We start from the raw sequence: 21,238 nt of genomic DNA, 5'->3' as shown, positions 1-21,238 counted from the left end.
TGCTACCTGAAGTTCTATATCTCCAGCCCATTTTGGTTAGTTTATCTGTTTGTTTTCGTGCCACACCTGATGGCACTCAGAGGTTACTCCTTATAGGCTTGGAGATTTTAGGATGCCTGTGATTAAACTTGGGTCAGCTGTGTGTAAGGCAAATGCTCTATCCACTATATACTATTTCTCTGGCTCCTAAATATCCAACCTATTTGTTTTTATTTAAAACTGGGTAAAGATTTGGGACCATGATAAAAATCATTGAAGCATTTGTTATTGTGAAACTTGAAAAAGAGGATGAAGGAATTATGTTCGCTGTTCAAAAATCTGACAGTGGTTTGTAGAAGAAAGATTTGTCTTAGCAAGTGTATCTCCAGAGGGCAAAACTAAGATCACTGAAATCTAACGCCAAAAGGACTATTTTGATACTATTGAAAGAGGTTTTTTATAACAATGTCAGTGGTTAGGTGAGGAGCTGAACTGATCCTCTTCAAGTAATTCTTTCTTTAGATAGATGGGCTGCCTCAGCCACAGTTCAATAATTCTGCTATATTTTTCATAAAATATATAAAAGCTTTGCAAACAATTTCTACTATGCTCCAAATGAACTACACAGTATGTTTAAAGAGAAGTTTACCTCTAATTAACCAGTAACAATTAATATGATAGAGATGTCACAATGTGTGTATCATGAAATATTACATGATACATGTAATTATACATGTATAATACATGAATTACCAGGACTAAAGTGATAGTACTACAGTAGGGCCTTTGCTTTGCATGCAGCGGAACTAAGATGGACTCAGGTTAGATCCCTGCCATCCCAGATGGCCAGGAGTAACCCCTGAGCACCACTGGATGTGGCCCAAAAACAAATCGAACAAGCACAAAGATGAATTCCTGTCATTGACAACAACATAATGAGCTGAGAAGGTACTTTGTTTCCTGAAATAAGTCAGCAGAGAATAATAAACACCATATGATTTTACTTACTTGAATTTTAGATAAACAAAACAAATGAATATGCTAAATGAAACAAAATCAAACTTTTAAATTGTAAGCCCATTAGTGGTTACCAGAAGGAAAAGGGGAAAGAGGTGGGTGGGTAAATCAGACAACATCCTAATTAAAAGGTAAAGAATCTGATTAGGTGGTAAACATACAGTGCTGATTTAGTGATCATATAAAGCATAATATTTAAAGCATATTTCTTAAGTAATCTGGTTAAAGACAAAAGAAGACGCTGGGGACCTTGTGTCCTATGAAAGTGTGTAGTATTTTTCAAAGGGGTGTATAAAAGCATTTGAAAAATTAATACCCAACGCTTTTTTAAGCAAGACATTTCACATGAACAATGAAGTTTTAATTTTTCTATCATGTTAGAGAATATATGGTAACATCAAGTCTAACTTCCTTCATGACAACAATACACTCCCCACTGGTTCATTTCTATGACTTTTCTTGATTCTAGAGATTTCTAGAGATCTGGATTCTCAGGGATCAGTAGAGCACAACAATATTGACTGTTGAATGTTGAGACACAAGATGATTCTAAATCTTTCTTCTGTCATTAGGTAACTTTATGTAAGTTACAAATTCTTCTGTTCTCTCATCTCTGAGATGATGATCACAATGATACTACCTTAACAGAGTATATATATATATATGAAAGCTAATTGAATTCCTACATAGAAAGCCTTCACTACACGTGCTTGAACTCTTCCTGGAACAGAACAAGCGTAGTTGGTTTGAGCTATTAGTGTTTCAGTTCGTGACTCCTGGTAGGAGGCCTGTATGTCTTTTTTGTGCACTCCTCAGCAGAGTGTTTAGATTGACATGCTTTTATCAATCTGCCATTACCATGGAAATGCAGGTCATGTGAGAAAAAAAAAGCCTTGTTTCTAACAAGGGTTAAATCAACAATCTTGCTCTCCTTTTATGTGTCAGATTCTCTTGCTTACATGAAGCGAAGGTGTAGTTGGGGAAGATGAGAAAAGGGCTGCTTGATCCTTTTGACAGGACTCTGATAACGCCAGGTTATAATTTCATAGAGAAAACATATCTCTCAAGACTGAAGCTTTGGAAAACAACAATAATCATCATTGGAATTCAGCACCATAATAACGGGATTAACAGGAGTGAAACTTTAAGATAAATAATATGGCAAGAATGAGAGAACAGTTCCTAGGGTGCTTGCCTTGCATGCCATGGACCTGATTTAATGCCCAGCACACCATATTGTCCCCTGAGGCCACTAGGAGTAATCCTTAAGTGCAGAGCAAAGAATAAATAAGCCTTGTGTGCTGTTGAGTATGGCCAGTCCCCACCCCCACCCTTCCCTTCACACACACAAATAAATAAATAATTCTACTAGGATGCCAAAGTATAATCTCAATTCTCTGGTACTACTAATTGACCATGTCATCATCTGACTTGAGCTCAAATTCCATCTCCGTCTTGCCAAACTAAAATCAAAGTTATATTGTATTCTTTTTCTTCTATTTTAAAGAAAAACGCAGAGGATCCATTAGGGACTATATTAAGTGAAGCAATTCTTTGACTCAATGAGCTAAAACTGACTTTGATATTGGTTATATAAGCTTATTTTTGGATCAGGCTGAACAGAGATGGCGGGCATACCTGTCGACGTTGGTTGCTATTCAGAGGAAAACCACAAAGCTAGGAAATTGCAGGTTCGTTCACTCTCTAGTGCTTAACAATCTCTCACAGAAGGCAGGAAGGCAGATGCATTTTCCCAGATAGTGGTTTCATCAAAGAACAGCCGATAATGACAGATAAAGAGCTGCCTGGTGGCTCATGCTTGTGTCTCTTTTCAAGGATTTACGGAATACTAATAGGACACAGCTTTTGTCTGAGAAGCAGGTTTTGTGGCTGTGATTGCCTTGTGTCATGAAACCTAGTTACCAATTGTTTGCTGCTTTGGATCTATTTTACCAATCTATGAGGGGAAACAATTAGGTATATTTTAAAAGTAATATCAAGAAGCTGAATTGTGATATTCATAAGAGATGTGTGACTATGATGAATGATTTCTATTTTATGACAGTATAGTCACCTATAAGAGGCAGAATAAAATGATCATATCCTAGCAGGGGTCCTCAAACTTTTTAAACAGGAGGCCAGTTCACTGTCCCTCAGACCATTGGAGGGTCTGACTATAGTAAAAACAAAACTTATGAACGAATTCTTATGCACACTGCATATATCTTATTTTGCAATGAAGAAACAAAACAGATACAAATACAATATGTGGCCCGGGGGCCATAGTTTGAGGACCACTGTTAGAGCATGAACCTGAAATCACACCTTAGATTACCCGCAGGGGTCTCAAACTTGCCGCCTGTGGGCCGTTTGCGGCCCTCCGTACAACATTTTGTGGCCCTGCCCTAGGGGAATCTTTTTTTGTTTTGTTTTGTTTTAGTTGTTTGGGTCACACCCCCCAATGTTCAAGGCTTACTACTGACTTTGCACTCAAGGATCACCCCGACTTTGCCTCCTGCGGCCCCCAGGTAAATTGAGTTTGAGACCCCTGCCCGGAGTATATGAGTATATTTTCTTTTATTAGTTTTATGGCCACACACTGCAGTGCTCAGAGCTCACTCCTCAGTCTGTGCTCAGTAATCACTCCTGAAAATATGCAAGTATGCAAGCTGGGAATCTAACAGGGGCAGATGCATGCATGACAAGCATCTTCTTCTCTAGCTATTATATGAAATATGAGTGCATGCATATGATTTTAAGAGGTATTCATAGAAGAGTTTTAGGCACATAATGTTCCAACATCAACCCTAGCACCAGTATCAATTTCCCCTCTACCAACATCCCCAGATGTCCCCAGGTTCCCTTTCATCCTCCAGGCTGCCTCGTAGAATTGCCCACCACCCTCCCATTTCCACATCTGATAATTCTTAGGGGTTACTCTATATTCTTCATTCAGTGGTCATTCCTGGCAGTGCTCAGGTAATAGATGGGATGCCAGGGATCAGGACAGCTGCATGCAATGCAAGTGTCCTAATTATTGTACCCCCCATCTCTGGCCCTGTCACCTCTCTTCTGCTTTTTCTTATTTTTCTTGTCATTTTAACTTCCTTTCTTCTCTGTCCTTATTCCTACAATCTAGGGTCCAGGGAAATTTAGGTAATCTCCTTTTGTTAATTTTGCTTTACTAGTCCTGTCATTCTATCAACCATAAAGAAGTGAGGTCATCCAGTGTCTGTCATTTATCTTCAGAATTACGTTAGTTAACATGAAATCCTCCTATGACTCCCATTTTGTGGTAAATTGCATGATTCACTTTAACATTCCTACGGGCTCTATAGTGTATTTAATGACCATCTTGTACACATAGCTCTAAATTATACATTTGAGCCCCCCATGTTATATAGAAAAACATGTTATATCTTAATATATACATTAGTATTTGTTGCCTTATTTTTTCTTTTATTTGCTGAGACAACAGTCTTGACTTTCCAGCTATCATTAATATTCCACAAGATCACGGACTTTTTCATATTTATGAAATTAATGCTTTATAGGTCGAGCAGAGACAAGACTTGAATTTTCACTGGCAAGCTTAGGGCACAATATACTGATTCTTTTTTGTTTCACTGAGATACTATTGACTTACATTTTTTTATGTGTATCAAGTGGACTTTGTCATGCCTCTTAAAACGTATGGAATTCCTCCACTGCCTTTTATTGACCTGCTCTCCCTCTGTGCTTGCTGTTTTCTTTCTCCCGCAATATGTATTCTGCTATCCAAATTCAGGGCTTAGTTTTGGATTTATATATTCTATTTTTTTCCAGCCTGCATGTTAGTCTTTATTCTTTCAAAATCACTAGTTGATTTTTCTTGATCTTAGCTTTCTTTCCTTTTTTATTAATTTTTATTTTGTCTCTTGCTTGCTTTCTCTCGCACATGTGAGGTTAGCAGTACTTGACTTTGTGTTTTGACTTATTTCAGAGTGTAACACATTTAATTGTATTTTTGTTGTGACCAATGACAATTCCTTTTTTACTTTTGATACTCACACTAGTTTAGGTCGCAGGGTTTCTGCAATATTAACTCATGCTTTGGTGTACCGAATCACTGTATTTTCACCACAATTAAATTGTGCAAATTCTTTGGCCTCATTCTGTGTGCCTGTTTACCTTCTCATGCTCTTCCTCCCACTGCTCAAGTAATCTTTGTTTTGACATCAAAGACTCTCCTCATTTAATATAAAGAACATTTTTCTCCCTCCAACTAATTTGACTTAACATGATGCCCCAGTTTACTCAAGTTGCATGAAATTCCAAGATACCATCAATTATATCTGTGTAGTAATGCGCTGTGTACACATCTCATAGCTTCTTTGCTTGTCTGTCATTGGCCACTGGAGTTATTTCTATATCTGGACTGTTGTACTCAGCATTGTAATGAACATAGATAGGTGTGCATGCATCTTTTCAGATGAACATTTTTGTTTATCTGAGTTAGATGCCATGAAATGGAATTGCAGCATAATTCAGAAGCTCTATGTTGTTATTTTTAACCAGTCTCCATATTATTTTCTACAGAGGACGAACAAGAGAATATTCCCATCAACAGTTTCTTTTCATTATATAATGTGAATGGCCTTCCACTCTGTTTACATATCACGTCTTTTTGGGTTGTGATATACATATGCTATTGGAAACAGTACTGTAATAAGCATATGAATGAACTTATGTTGTCTTTTAACAATGCATACTTAAAACTTGCAGAACATAATGCAATGTTACTACAGTAAAGAACATTTAAAATATATATTGATTGTGTGACAAAGTTATAGATGCAGAAAGTCATCAAAAAAACCAACAGATTTTGAATTAATTAGGAATTAATTTAAATAAAAGGACAAATAAAAATCTCAGAAAATTGAGAAAGGAGCTTCAAAAAAGGAATGATACATTTTAAAATTGCAGAAAAATTCAGTTATATCAAAAGAAATATGATCATCAACTCATATTTATTTCCCATATGAAATAGTTGATTAAAATGTGATACATACATAAATGGTAAATATTTATATAGATGTTGCCTCATTATTTTGCTCTCTTACAATCACTATCGTGTGCCTTTTACTATTTAATTGATAATGATAGATGAGTTTGTCATATTGACTATTGTTATTCATATAAATATCTTTACATTGTTCTAAAACTGAGGTTCTTAGTCCTATATGCTCTTTTTTGCATCAATAAGAGCTATTGATGAATTGTCATCATTTCATACAAATTTCAATCTAATACATCAATAAGTTATTTGTCAAAAATCTGGACTGAGGTGAAGTACAGATGATAGTCTCTATAATTACTGTGAAGTTGTCTAATAGAGTGAATGTCCTATCTACTGTTCCACTGTGTACCAAAGCAATGGAGACTTTATATAAATAATCAGCATCTTTGACATGTATAATTAATATATTTGTGATCATTATGCATATGATTGTAAATGCTTCCTTTGAAGAAAAGATGAGCTATGGAATTTGTATATGGGCAGATGTACACCCTCCAGTGTGTTTAGGTTGCTTTACAAAAATCAAAGCTCTTTTGAAGCCCTTCCTAGAAAATTATAATTAATGAAAGCAATCACCTAATGAATCATCCGTTCAATACATTTTTGGAAGATAGGATACATATATTTTATTTTCTATTTATTTTAAAAGAGAAGAAATATTGACATTTGTTAAACATTTCTGATGGGTCGAGTTTTGCATATGGCGTTAGCATCATTATTGTATCTTTTTTTGTTTTTTTTGGTTTTTGGGCCACACCCAGTGATGCTCAAAGGTTACTCCTGGCTATGTGCTCAGAAATCACTCCTGGCCTGGGGAACATATGGGACACTGGGGGATTGAACTGCATTCTGTCCTAGGCTATCGTGGGCAAGGCAGACAATTTACTGCTTGCGCCACGGCTCTGGTCGCTAGTATTGTTTCTTAAGTAACATTCATAAGTATGGGCTTTCTTCATTAAGCTGTGAAGCATAAAGATACTTGGTGATTCTCATGCTATAGCAGGTAAATGGAAGATTTAGAATTAAATATGTAAGACTTGAATTAAATGCATGTTAGAACAGTACATATGGTGTTTATTCTTTTGATCCCCAGTAAACATATATATCTTTATTTTTCTGCAACATAATACATTAATTTAATTTAAAAATGCAAATTTACTGTGCATAAGATTATTGCTATTATCTTAGTGTTCTGTGTGCTTGAAAAACTGGAGGGAGCATATTTAGCAGTTCATAGGACTTACTCCCATCTCTGTCCTCAGGGTTCAATTGATATATGGTGTCAGTGATCAAATCCATATCAACTGAGTGCAAATTACATACCATAATAACTATTATCTCTCTGTCCCAATCTCTAAATTTGTTTTAATATTTTGCTTTGGGGTTACAACAAATGGCTCCGTACTTAGGAATGATTCCTGGGGTGTGCTCACAGGATCATATATATGGATGTCTGGGATTAAATCCAGGAAATCCATGTGCAAGGCAAATGCCCTACAAATTGATTATCAATCCAACCGTATCCTTTTCAGTCATAATAATAATAATAATAATAATACAAGTAGGTATAATCATTATCATTCCTGTATTACTAATCATAGAAATATGCATAAAATTCTATCTAAATTGTGCAATAGAACATGACTACTAAAGAGGAAGAGCTGAATATAAACCAGAAAGAATGACTCCAGACACTTTCCTTATAATATTCATTTTAGACTGGTTATATTCTGTATGTTATACTACCTTAAACATAAACACAAACTTAGCTTTGACCTTGTAGTGTGACATTTGGTATATTGATATATAATTATGTAATAGCCTCAAAAGATAGGTTTTCCTAGTGTCTCATTTCAAATGGTTTACACACTCGATGAATCAGACTAAATAAATAACATTCTCCTCTGTCATGAGTTTAACATGGTCAGAGTCTATTTTCACCATGTAAAAAGGTCATATCTTTGAGAGTCCAATTTTATCTATTCTAGTAAAAACACATTGAAGATGATTCTTAAAGTATTATATATGGGGTATACCTTTGCATACATTTATGTTTATCTTGAGTCTATTTACAGATAGCATGTAGTTAAAATTGGGCTATAATAAACTAAAAAATTCACATTATTTTAGAGAGAACTCAAATCACATCTTAGTATTGCTTTGAATTTTAAAATAAAATAAATGGCCACACTGCTTGCCTTTGAAGATCCTTTTGCTAATCTCAGAATGCCATCTGAAATTTTAATTAGTGATTTAAAATGTGCTTACACAGAGAACCTTGTCCAAGTTGTCTGTTTCTGCCAAATTAAACTATTAAACTGAGTAACCTAATTAAATTCCTTTTAGCTTTTAATCAATATTTTATTTACATTCATATTTCCCAAGAAGCTTGATTAGTTTTTTGGATGTGATAGCTATTTCTCCTTCATTCATTAAAGGTTATTTTAAAGAGGAATGTTCTATAAGACCACAGAGCCGGAAGGAAGCTGAAGAGGATTCTTTTGGTGCAGAGTCCTCCAAGAAGATATGAAAAGAGCAAAGTGGAATAATGTATCTGCTAATCAGTGAGATTCACAGACTGCAGCAATGGGAGACAAAGAATAGCACGTTGTCCTATGCAAAGCTTGTCTCTCTACTTGCCCATCTCAGAGACTCTGGTACCAAACTTGAGATATTTGTCAGAAGTAAAAATAAAGTATTCTGTCCAAATTAAACATGGACTCCTATTCCTATGAGATCAAATAGTATATAAGACTTGTGAAATAAGATCCTTTTTAATTCTCTGTTACTTTTCTCCATTTCCACAGACAACGATTGCCCATGTTAGCTCCTTTTATGGATTTATGTATCAATCCTACATAATTTGACTTGATTTATAAAATTGGAGCTATCATACTTTATGGATATGGAACACAATTCGTGTGATTTTCCTTAAAATTCTCAGTACCTATCTATTCCTATTCATCCTAAAATATACTCTATTTTCCCAATTGTGTTACAGCGCAGTGTTGGTTATGTAAGTATTTTATGTCCATAATTTATGGCAATATAAACATAAATATAAAGAATATATAAATATAAATATAAAATATAGTTTCAAGCAATTCAATTAACACGCTACAAGGAACCAAGAGATAGTACACAGTAGGAGAAGAACTTTCTTGCCTGTAGCCAGCCTGAGTTTAATACCTAGTACTACCTATGTTCTACCAAGGACCTTCAAGAGGAAACTGCACTCTCCAAGCAAGTGAAAGCAGAGATTAACAGATGGGAATATATTAAGTTGAGAAGCTTCTGCACCTCAAAGGAAATAGTGCCCAGGATACAAGAGCCACCCACTGAGTGGGAGAATCTATTCACCCAATACCCATCAGACAAGGGGCTAATCTCCAAAATATACAAGGCACTGATAGAAATTTACAAGAAAAAAACATCTAATCACATCAAAAAATGGGGAGAAGAAATGAACAGACACTTTGACAAAGAAGAAATACAAATGGCCAAAAGACACATGAAGAAATGCTCCACATCACTAAACATCAGGGAGATGCAAATCAAAACAACAATGAGATACCACCTCACACCACAGAGAATGGCACACATCACAAAGAATGAGAACAAACAGTGCTGGCAGGGATGTGGAGAGAAAGGAACCCTTATCCACTGCTGGTGGGAATGCCGTCTAGTTCAACCTTTATGGAAAGCAATATGGAGATTCCTCCAAAAACTGGAAATCGAGCTCCCATACGACCCAGCTATACCACTCCTAGGAATATACCCTAAGAACACAAAAATACAATACAAAAATCCCTTCCTTACACCTATATTCATCGCAGCACTATTTACCATAGCAAGACTCTGGAAACAACCAAGATGCCCTTCAACAGACGAATGGCTAAAGAAACTGTGGTACATATACACAATGGAATATTATGCAGCTGTCAGGAGAGATGAAGTCATGAAATTTTCCTATACATGGATGTACACAGAATCTATTATGCTGAGTGAAATAAGTCAGAGAGAGAGAGAGAGAAACTCAGAATGGTCTCACTCATCTATGGGTTTTAAGAAAAATGAAAGACATTCTTGCAATAATAAATTTCAGACACAAAAGAGAAAAGAGCTGGAAGTTCCAGCTCACCTCAGGAAGCTCACCACAAAGAGTGATGAGTTTAGTTAGAGAAATGACTACATTTTGAACTGTCCTAATATTGAGAATGTATGAGGGAAAGGTAGAGCCTGATTAGAGTACAGGCAGGGGTTGGGTGGGGAGGAGGGAGATTTGGGACTTGGGTGATGGGAATGTTGCACTGGTGATGGGTGGTGTTCCTTTTATGACCGAAACCCAAACACAATCATGTATGTAATCAAGGTGTTTAAATAAAAAAAAAATTAAAAAAGAAAAAGAGTAAGTTCTGAACACCACCAAACCAAAACAAACTAAGGAAAGTAATACACTATGAGTAATATTTTTGCAAAACTATTCCTGTTAATTTAGATTTCTTATTACTTTTAGGGATATTGTGGGGTGATCACACCCTGTGGCACTCAGGGGTAACTTCTGGCACTGCATTCAGAAATCACCACTGGCAGGTTTAGGAACCATATGGGATGTTAAGAATTGAGCCCGGAGCATCCTCTCGTTTCACCTCACACTTAAGGGGCAATAGAGAGAACCATGTCCTGTAGAGCAGGTCATCGTTGTTGTCATGTCTTCTCGCAGGTCATTGTTGTTGTCACGTCTTCTCAGTGTAAACGGAAGTGTCTTATTAGGAGGTCGATGTCACACCCTTGGTAGTGTCTTTCCTGGTAGAGGACTGGTTCCAACTGTTGCTATAAAAGACCTTGGATGTTTCGTAGATAGCTTGCCTGGTTCCAGCGTGAATGGAGAATGCCCATTCAACTGAGGCCTATGCCAGGTCATTATATCAATATTCAGGGTGTAAGGTACATTGTAATGAGATTTATTATATAATAACTAATCTGTATGTATAGTGTTTTCCCATTTTAATGTGTCTATGCAAACAAGGATCAATGCCACGAAGCATTATTGGTGCATCTGGAGGCAATAGGAACAAGACCAGCAATTTCCATGACATAGTTCAATCATAGGCATCAAACTGAGGGATAGTTCCACCACAATCCTTACTGAACAGCTTACAAAGAAAAGACAAGATGAAAAGTGGATAGAAACATCATGGTAGAAGAATATATAGGTTCTCTCTATTGCCCCTTAAGTGTGAGGTGAAACGAGAGGATGCTCTGCACCATCCTGACTGCAATATGGGATATGCAGACTCCAGGATCTTTAATACAGAAGAATGATACCAACAACAGAGACTATGTGAGGAATGGAGGTGTATTGCCACTACAGACTATGACTTGAATTGGACAAACTAGTTTGCCTGGAGCCTAGAGTCAGTCCTGTGCCAGGAAACTTCAGGGGTAGGGTCTCCATGTATTTAGACCATAATTTGTCTTTCCATGTCCCTTATGTTTTGGTGGGCCTATGCAAACAAATGCCACTTTAATATCGTTTTTTACTATGTTCTCTTGACTCCAATCCTTAAGAAAAACAACCCATTAAAACTTTTGAGGTTAACTTAAACTAGTAAGCATGTGCATGGAACTAGATAAATGTACTTTGCCCTCAATGTTTAAAGAGTTACATAAGTCTAATATCTTTAGATTATATGGTGTGCTGCTAAGAAACAATATGTACTACAACTGGGGATTTGAGGGACAAAGTAATTGTATTGTACATGGGTTCAGTTTTGTTTTTCTTAATGTTCTTTGGCTGAAAGTTCAAGGCTGGGATATCATCGATGGAACTACTGAGAATCCTGTTTATGGGTGATTGGGCTTCCACTGTAACTTTACCCTTTCCTCTTTCTTTGCATCTTTGTTGTCATAATTAAAATAATAAAAAAAAAATAATTAATAAAAAAAAAAAAAGAATTGAGCCCGGAGAGATAGCACAGTGGCGTTTGCCTTGCAAGCAGCCGATCCAGGACCAAAGGTGGTTGGTTCGAATCCCGGTGTCCCATATGGTCCCCCGTGCCTGCCAGGAGCTATTTCTGAGCAGACAGCCAGGAGCAACCCCTGAGCACTGCCGGGTGTGACGAAAAAAAAAAAAAAAAAGAATTGGAACAAGGTTGACCTGGTGCAAGACAAATGCCCTAATTGCTATCACTCAGGTCCTCCAAGTTGCATTTCACAATATGCTTATTTCTTTTAATTTTTACTTTTAGGAACCACCAAATGTCCTGGATCAGCGGCGTGCCAGGCAGACGCCCTACTACTGTGCTATTTATCCAGTCTCATGCTGTTTTAATGTTTGAAATTGGGGAAAGTGATAACTTCTTTCCTTTTCCCCCAAAGACTTCTTTGATATTTGTGAAGGTTGATGGTTCTAAATAAATTTCAGAATTTTTTACCTACTTCTCTGAAAAAATGTCATGAGTATCCTTATAGGAATTGATTAAATCTATACAGTGTTTGATGATGTATTGTCATTTTAGTGGTGTTGATTCTCACAATACATGAACAAGATATTTGTTTCCATTTCCTTGTACCCTCTTTTATTTGTCAAGCAGTTTTTGTAGTTTTCTTAGACATAGGTCTTTCGGAAGTAGAGTTAATATAATTTCAAGATAATTGATTTTCTGTGGCACAGTTGTAAATGGAATTTAAAAAATGTCTTTCATTATTGTAGATAAAAAGCCATAGATTTTTGTAACTAAACTGTAACCTGCCACTTTATTATATAAATCTATTGTTTCTAGAAGGTTTTTTTTTGTAGTCTTGGGTTTTACTAAATATGGCATCATAAGCAGTAAGAGATTGATCTCTTTCTTCCCTATGTGGATGCTCTTAATAACTTTCTTGTCTAATTTCTATGACAAGTAATTATAGTATCATATTCAATAGAATTGACCAGTGTGGACATTTTTGTCTTTTTCCAGATCTTAGAGGAAAGGGTTTTAACTTTTCCTCACTGATGATAATGTTTGTACTGGCCTTTGGTAAATGGCTTTGACTATATTGAGGAAAGTTCCTTAAATTTCCATATTTCTGGAAATTTTTTAATCATGAATGGGTGCTGAAACTTGTCAAATGCTTTTTCTGCATTGATTGCTCTAATCATATAATTTTTATAATTTTTTGTGTTATATTAATTGACAAGTATCTGCTAAACCATCACTGCATTCCTGGATAAACTTTATTTGGCCATGGTTTATAACCTTTTTGATGACTTGTTATATTCTATCTGCTAGTATTTTGTTGAGGATCTTTTCATCTGTGTTCATCAAGATATTGGCATGTAATTATTTATTTTTTTTGGTGATGTCTCTGTTAGCTTCTGGTATCACAGTGATGTTATCTACATATGAGATTGTTTCTGTTTCTTCAAAGTCCCATAAGTAGTTGGCAAGCCTTGGCAGCATGTTCTCAAAGTTTTGAAATAATTCACTAGTGAATACATCAGGGTCTGGGCTTTTGTTTGAGGGATTCATTTTGATTACCATTTTAATTTCCTTTATAGTGATATATCTGTTTAGATATTTAACATCTATTGTATCAAACATGAGAGATTATAGGAAGCAAATAAATTATCCATTTTTATAGGCTCTCTTATTCTGTTGCATAAATATTCTGCAAGTAATCTCTGATTACCCTTCCAATTTCTGTAGTGTATGTCATGACATCCCCTTTTTATTTTTGATGTAGGTTAGTAGGGATATTTCTCTCTAATTATTATTAGAATGTTGTTAATGGCTTATTGATCTTGTTTATTTTTTCAAAGAACCAACCTTTGTTTTTATTTATCTTTTGGAATTTTTATTTCAAATTCATTAATTTCTATATATGTTTTATTATTTCCTTCTACCAGTCTTCTTCCAGCTCATTTTAGTGGTCATTTCCCAATTTCTTAAGTTATGTCGTAAAGTTACTTCGGTAGGCCCTTTCTTTCTTCATAAAGATTGCTTGAAAGCTATACGTTTTTTTCTCTTAATACTGATTTTTCACTTTATACCTCACTTTACTTCTTGGGTAGAGCAAATTTTCTGTTTATAGTCTATATTTTCACATACAGATCTTATTCTATAAGGAATCTTTAAACTTCATTGTCAAAATTAAACTTTAATTCTATACCATTTCAATTTATAACTAAATGTTAATTCATCACTATGTAATTCTTATATCAATTTTCTGCTACCCATATACCTTACATGTTACATGTTTTTTATAACAAAATCAAAGAATCCACTGGAACCAATAGACTTTCCTCTATAAGTTGTAAGTATTCCTTCATGATTAAGAATGAGTCTGAATAAAAAAAAATTTGGATCAAAAATCTCACAAGTGGACTGACTCATAGATGTTTCCCAGAAATATGAAAAGTAATTATTTAGTGTCCTCAACATTTGGAAAAGAGATATCTTATACCTCTCATCGTATAACACAGGTGTGCTTTCTCAAGAGAAGCAGCTGTATGCAGGATGAACTCACTAAAAACTGCAGGTCTTTTTTATGGCTCCTTATTTTAATTTCCTGATCTAATTTACTATTCTCCATAGGTCCAATAGTAAATTCCCAATCTCTCTCAAGGTAGACTGAGAATAAAGATAAATAATGTCCTTGTTCTCTTTAGAATCCTTTGCAAGAAGCAAATAGTATCATATTTACATCTTTCTTAGTCTTCTCTTCAAGTTCAGCCTTGCCTTCCAGTTGCATTCCTGAATGGTTTTATTGGGTTTTCAGTGGATCAGCATGCTGTTTTTATGTTACATCATAAAGTATTTTATACTAATATATATATATATATATATATATATATATATCTTAGAAATTATGTAACCCCGAGCAATATTTTAAGATCAAAAATTCAAGGCATATCATGTATCATCTTGCTTCAAATATCAGCTGACAAATGACAAATGTTAGCATTTTTTATTTTAATAAATTTATTTAAAATGTATCACATAGTTTTAATTTTACCTTAAATTGTCTGCAAGTCTATATTATATGTGTATATATTCTGTTGTCTTCTATTCTGGGTAGCTAAGATACATTTTTCTAAAACAATTACATATATATTTTAGATGAGTTCTTTTATTTTCAGTAACTTACATGTCTTTGATTGCTTAAGATCGTTTTATTTTCACAGCTCCTATGTCCAGAGCAATTTTATAAGACACACTTAAATTCTTCATGTGTTCCCTGCATCAATGTTTTTTATCCTCATTACTTTAGATGTAGTGAGGATTTTACTTTAGATGAGTAAAAAAAAGTTTCCACACTTTTAAACTATATTCAAAGACCATCCCTTGAGATTTTGTTTTTTATAATTACAGAATTCTTTCTATTTGTTATTTAATTTTAAATGACATTTTCAAGACCACACTGTGAAAGGGGATTTTTCTCTGGATAATTCTCAGAAATAGTTTTAGAATTGTTTCTGGAAATTATCCTTTGGTAGTGTCCAAATATGGCAGAAAATTCTTAGATAAAAATTTCTTCCATTCCTCATCCTTGATTAAAATATTTTAGTAGTCCACTGAAACATCTTATTCTGACTTTTAAAAATATCTTTATAACTTCTTTGCTGGGCCGGAGAGTTAGTATAGGAAGTAGAAAACTTGCTTTATGCACAAATGGCTAGAGTTCCAGTAATATCTGTAATCTCATATGATTTCCCAAGCCCCATGGAAGAAATTCTTGAGAATAAAGCCCAGAGTACAACTGAGTGGGGCTCAGAAAAAAACAATAAATACTTCTTTAAAATCTATTTAATGATTAAAAATTACATACAGAAAACATTTGATGATGTTGGGGCCTTTGGTAGTGATGAGGATATTGCCAATATATATGCATAAATGTATTATATTTATTTAACATACAAATAGAAAATTTATATAACTAGGAAATATATAGGAAATTGCAAAACTATAGTATTCTCTTAGAGTCATGGTAGAAATTCTCCAGAATCATTAACCTATTATACTTGCTTTTATTTCATGTTGCATAAGACACTTCCAAGAATGCCATTCAGAAGGAGAAAAAGAATCTGTGAAATAGGGGAGATATTACGCATCAATCACTGAGTCCTATTGAAATACTGCCTAATCTTTCTTAATGCAATCTCTATGGCCACTACTCTATACATGTGAATTAAAACCCCATCAAGAAGTCATTATTTTCTATATCTAGAGATAGAATTAAGCAGAACTCTAAACATAAATTATAAAGTGATTAATATTATATATTCTTAACCAATTACTGCTTGTTTTTATCAAATAAATATTTCCCTAAAAGAACTCTTCTATTAGTATAAGTTTTTTTCATATATTTTATATTCTCATTGGTAAAATAAAGAAAAACTGGGGTTACATATTTCATTTTAAATGTATGTCGGTCAAACCATTGAATAAAAAGCATCATCTAAGGAAGTAAATTTTAAAAGTCATAGATAACTAATTCAAGATAGAGGAGGAACAAATAGTAATTTTCCCTAGTTTCTATATTGTAAAAATATAAAGTAACAGAAAATAGCATTCTTCTGTTTTATATTTTTACATGCTGTAGTGTTTTTTAATATTAGTGAACAGTATTCTTTACTACCATTAGGAAAATACACTACATTTTGATGTATTTTATTCCTTTATGTAGTAAATTGTGAGTGTGACTAGTCACTTTAATAGTATAAGGATTAACTAACCACACATACAGCATGTATATACTGAAATGCACACTTTTATTCTCAAAGCAATACAAAACAAAACAAAACAAAAAATCCTTAAAACAAACTAAGACTGACAGAAATGAAAACTTCATGTATTTTAATCATAATTTCTAATATGGAATTATGCTTCAAAATTTCTCCACTCTTCAGCTACTGTTATTTTGCTGCTCATTCTATTTTTTTATGTCATAAGCTATAGTCTTCATTTTTGTAGTAGTTATTTTTTCATTTTTATTCTCATGCTTTCTGTGCCTTGCTGACTACACATGCTATCATCTCTTTGAGCTCATTAAACATCCTCATCATGATATCACTAAAATTACTCTATTATTTTACATACATAGTTAGTAGTGGTAGTGCATTATATGCTTCTTATTTAAATTCTTTAACATTGATGGGTTACTATGCATCTTTTCTCTCATCTTGACTGAGCCTAGGGTGTTCTTGACAACCTCCATTTAAACCATTGCATTTCTTCATGCAATAATTCTAAATACCAATATAAGTTATATCATCCTATATTTATTCTTCTCTTGTGTTTGGCTATTGATCCCCAAGACAAAGAAACAAACAAACATAAAATACACTCATCCAAAAGAATTTATGCACACTACTATTCATCATAGCACTCAGTACAGTTAGCTAAAAGTTGAAATCAACCTACATGAGCAACAATAGGTGAGTGGATCATGAAGTTGCATTACATAGACACAGTAGAATACTAAACAGCTGGAAAAAAATAATGCCATCATGCAAAATAGATGAAATTGAAAGATAATATGTTATACTAAGTAAGCCAGAAAAAGGATTTATTAGAGTTCTTAAAAAAAACCCAACAACTTGACTTGAGTCAAGTTTTAAAATATTGTCCCAATTATTTTTGAGATATCAGCAATTGGAAGATTGGTGTTTTCTTGCTCAGAGTCTGGGTGCGTTTACAACTGTTTTAGCTTCTAGGGAGTGTAACAGAAGTTTTGTTTGTCTCTTGCAAGTAAATCTGGGGAAAGTCATATGGCATGCCTTACATAATTTAGATTTATTCTTGAAGAATTGCAATGCCATGACTATCTATAATCTGCCTGACCTAAGCTGCAGCATTGGAAAACTACATTGAAGTAAAGCTTTATTAGAGAGAACCAGAGACTCTCAGCAGGCAACCATTCTCAGATTCCATGTGGTTGAGCCAAGGTGTTTCACAATCCAAAATCCTGATTGCAACTCATGAAAAACTCCCAAATCAGAGCCTCGAACATCTCAAATTTCTGACAAAGAAAATTGTTGGGAAAAAGTAGGCCACTATATCTTGGGGTATTTATTACAGAGTAAAAGAATATTGAAACAATTTCTTTCAGTTTTCCCCCTGACTAATGGTTTTATACCAATTTAAAGTTATTATAGTTAATGTAATGTGTTTACAGTGACACTGACATATTTGCTCTTGATGTACATAATTACCTTAACTCATCACCAGAGAAGTGACCAAGAGCTGCCAGCCATGGTCCTGTATCACCTCTACTCTACCACCTCCAATATGGTTGCAGATGTTTTTATTATATTCTAGACTTAACCTTCTAATACAATGACATTCAGGGTTCTAACAACTCTTCATCAATAAAAATGAACTTTGTCCCTATGGGAACAGGTTACAAAGTAAGAGCACTTAGGGGCAAACATGAAGGTCAGCATTTGTCATTTACTTATAGTCTGATTGACAAGTCAGCTCACTCCTTGGCTACTCTTCCCACCTCTGAAAAAATATCAAGTTCTTTTAGACAGAAACTGAATGAATAATAAACTATAATTCATTATACACCACAGTAGACTGGTCATTGTTATTTTTAAAACAGGTAAAAACAAATCAAAGTACATATTTGATGACATTTAAAATTATTTTGTAACTCTTATAATCAAGCTAGAACCTTATTTGTGAAGAGAAATTTTTATTTCTATTCAATGTCTCCACCATATCTTGACTATTTTAATAGATGGCTAGTGGATGTATAAGAAACGTTTAAATATCCCCAAATCAATATTTAAAAAACAATAATTTATATGGACTATTTTTTGGTAAGGAGCTATTCAAGATGGAATCTATCGGTTTTATTTAAAGATACTTCAAAGGTAAATGACAGATTTCAATACAATAATACTGAGTAAGTGCTTGATAAAAGAATTATTTGATAGAGTTTTATATTAGGATAATTTTTCAGGCACTCAACTCACAATGAACTCAACTTTTTTAAATGTGAGTGATCAGACAATAAAATGCTGTCAGAGTGGCATAGTTAAAGAAAAATTCAACATGTATTGTTTACAGACACAAATGCCCAAACTGATTACAAAATATGCTTCCAACAGCTGGTAAAGGGTTAGTTGATTCATTTTTGTTTCTAAGAAAAGAAATATTGTTATTGTTGAATGTTCAAATTATACAATGACATCCAGTGGAAAACATAATATTAATTACTAAGTGAATTAATGCAAGCAAAAAGCAATTGTTTGATTCAAAATGCAAGGCTGGAGAGATTTATATGTGTGAATATGTGTTTATTTGCTATTACTCTAATATCCCACATAAAGAAACAAGCTAGTGTTCATCAAAATGAGCTAGTTTTATGGAAATCAGCACAATTCACCATCCTTGTGCAAATTGGAGTAATTTAGATAGAAATAAATTATAACTATGCTTCTGAGCATATGCCAAGAGGTGTTCATTAGTTGTATCCAGCAGGTATTAGTACAGTAAGTGTGACTATATATGGATGGAGGAACATAGGACAGCACTGCTTCAAATAGCATTGATCAGCATAAACCTTTGTATTTTAAGACCAAGTAAACTAAAAGTTATTATTTCAATGATCTATGGATGCTCTAAAAATAAGGGAATAACTTTTCCCTTAATGTCTCCAATTACACTAAGTTTGCTTTGTGCATTACTATTTCCATCAAAGAAATAAATAAGCATTTAAAATGTTCCATCTTGAGGTAGATTAAAAATTAGCAGCAGATCAATAAATTCTAATACTATAGTGTATTTCTGACTCATATTAGCACAGGTCCTGAAAAAAAGCAAAGTGCTGATTTCATCACTTCATCTATTTTTATATTGTACTTAAAATTTCTGTTTAATCATCACAATTACAAAGTTATTTATGATTGGGTTGAGACATACATCATTGTTTCAACACCAATGCCTTCACTAGTGTCCACTTTACTGCACCAATCTTTCCTTTCACCCCTCGTTTTTCTCCCACTCATCAGTCTGCCTTTACAGAGGCACTTTATTAAGAAAACCTTTTGGCACTATCATTTACAGTACTGTTACTGATAGGGTTTCATGCACATGCATAACAATTTATTACCTTTGAGCTCCCCATTTTTCTTTTTTGAATGCTTCCCTAAACCATAGTATTAGTACTGTCCCTGTTTTATTCACTTCTACTCCCCAAGTAAAATGCAATCCACTGAAGACCAATTCAAAGACAGATCTTAGGTGCCCAATTTTTAGAGTATTTTGTAAGCACTTAATGTGTGTAAGTTACCCATTTCAGCATTTCAAAGAATATTTCTTAGCCCTGTGGTTATGTGTGCAATTTAGTGGCAATGGTGATGGTCAAAATATATTAAAGAAAAGCTGTGGATCTTACTCACTATATGTAGATAGATTTCTACGTGAGTACATTACTCTTCAAAGAAATTATTGTGAAGCATTATCTTCTTATCTAGTTGTATATGACCTAACAATGAAAAATGTTCAGGGTTATTTTTTGAATTTTCAGGGGACAATATAAAAATGATCAATTATAGTTTGCAGTATGATAAAAAAAAAACAAGGAAGCAGCATGCTCATTCTTTGCTGATTATATATATGGTTTTTGGGTCACACCCAGCAATGCTCAGGGGTTATTCCTGGCTCTATGCTCAGAAATCACCCCTGGGAAGCTTGGGGGACCATATGGGATGCCGGGATTCGAACCAGCGTCTTCTGCATGCAAGACAAACGCCTTACCGCTGTGCTATCTCTCCGGCCCCTGATTAAAAAATATTTTTAAATTGCTTTTATTGAGGCCAATGTGAATTACAAGTCTTTCAGAGTTATGTTTAAGGTACATAGTGCCAATGAATTGGGACGATTCACACCACTCGTGTTGACCGTGTTGACCACTGCTGCTCCTGTTCCAGCATGCATCTCGTAATGACACTCTTAGCCCCCGGGACTGCTGGTGTAACAGTTCTGTTTTGTGTATAGTGTGTTGTGGTTTGGGTCTCATGATTCCATTGTCATTGACTTTGGGTTGGGTATTTAGGTCTGATCAGTTTTTATTCCCACTCAATTGTCTGAAGACTACTTGGCCTGGTATCATCCACTTTTTCCCCTCAATTTATGTGGCAGAACAAGATGATAAAATTTTATGGTTTTTTGATAAGAAAAAGAA

General features: G+C 34.4%; 1 pseudogene; it reads left to right on the top strand.

Annotated features, from left to right (window-relative positions):
* The first annotated feature begins 239 nt into the window (after window positions 1-239).
* The window catches only part of LOC126001655 (protein SET-like), a 77,206-nt pseudogene continuing 56,207 nt past the window's right edge, over window positions 240-21,238 (top strand).

The sequence above is a fragment of the Suncus etruscus genome, chromosome 2 (genome assembly GCF_024139225.1).
Source record: "Suncus etruscus isolate mSunEtr1 chromosome 2, mSunEtr1.pri.cur, whole genome shotgun sequence".
In the NCBI taxonomy this organism is placed as follows: Eukaryota; Metazoa; Chordata; class Mammalia; order Eulipotyphla; family Soricidae; genus Suncus; species Suncus etruscus.
The sequence above is the reverse complement of the archived record's forward strand: the minus strand, read 5'-3'. Positions and strand labels throughout refer to the sequence as shown.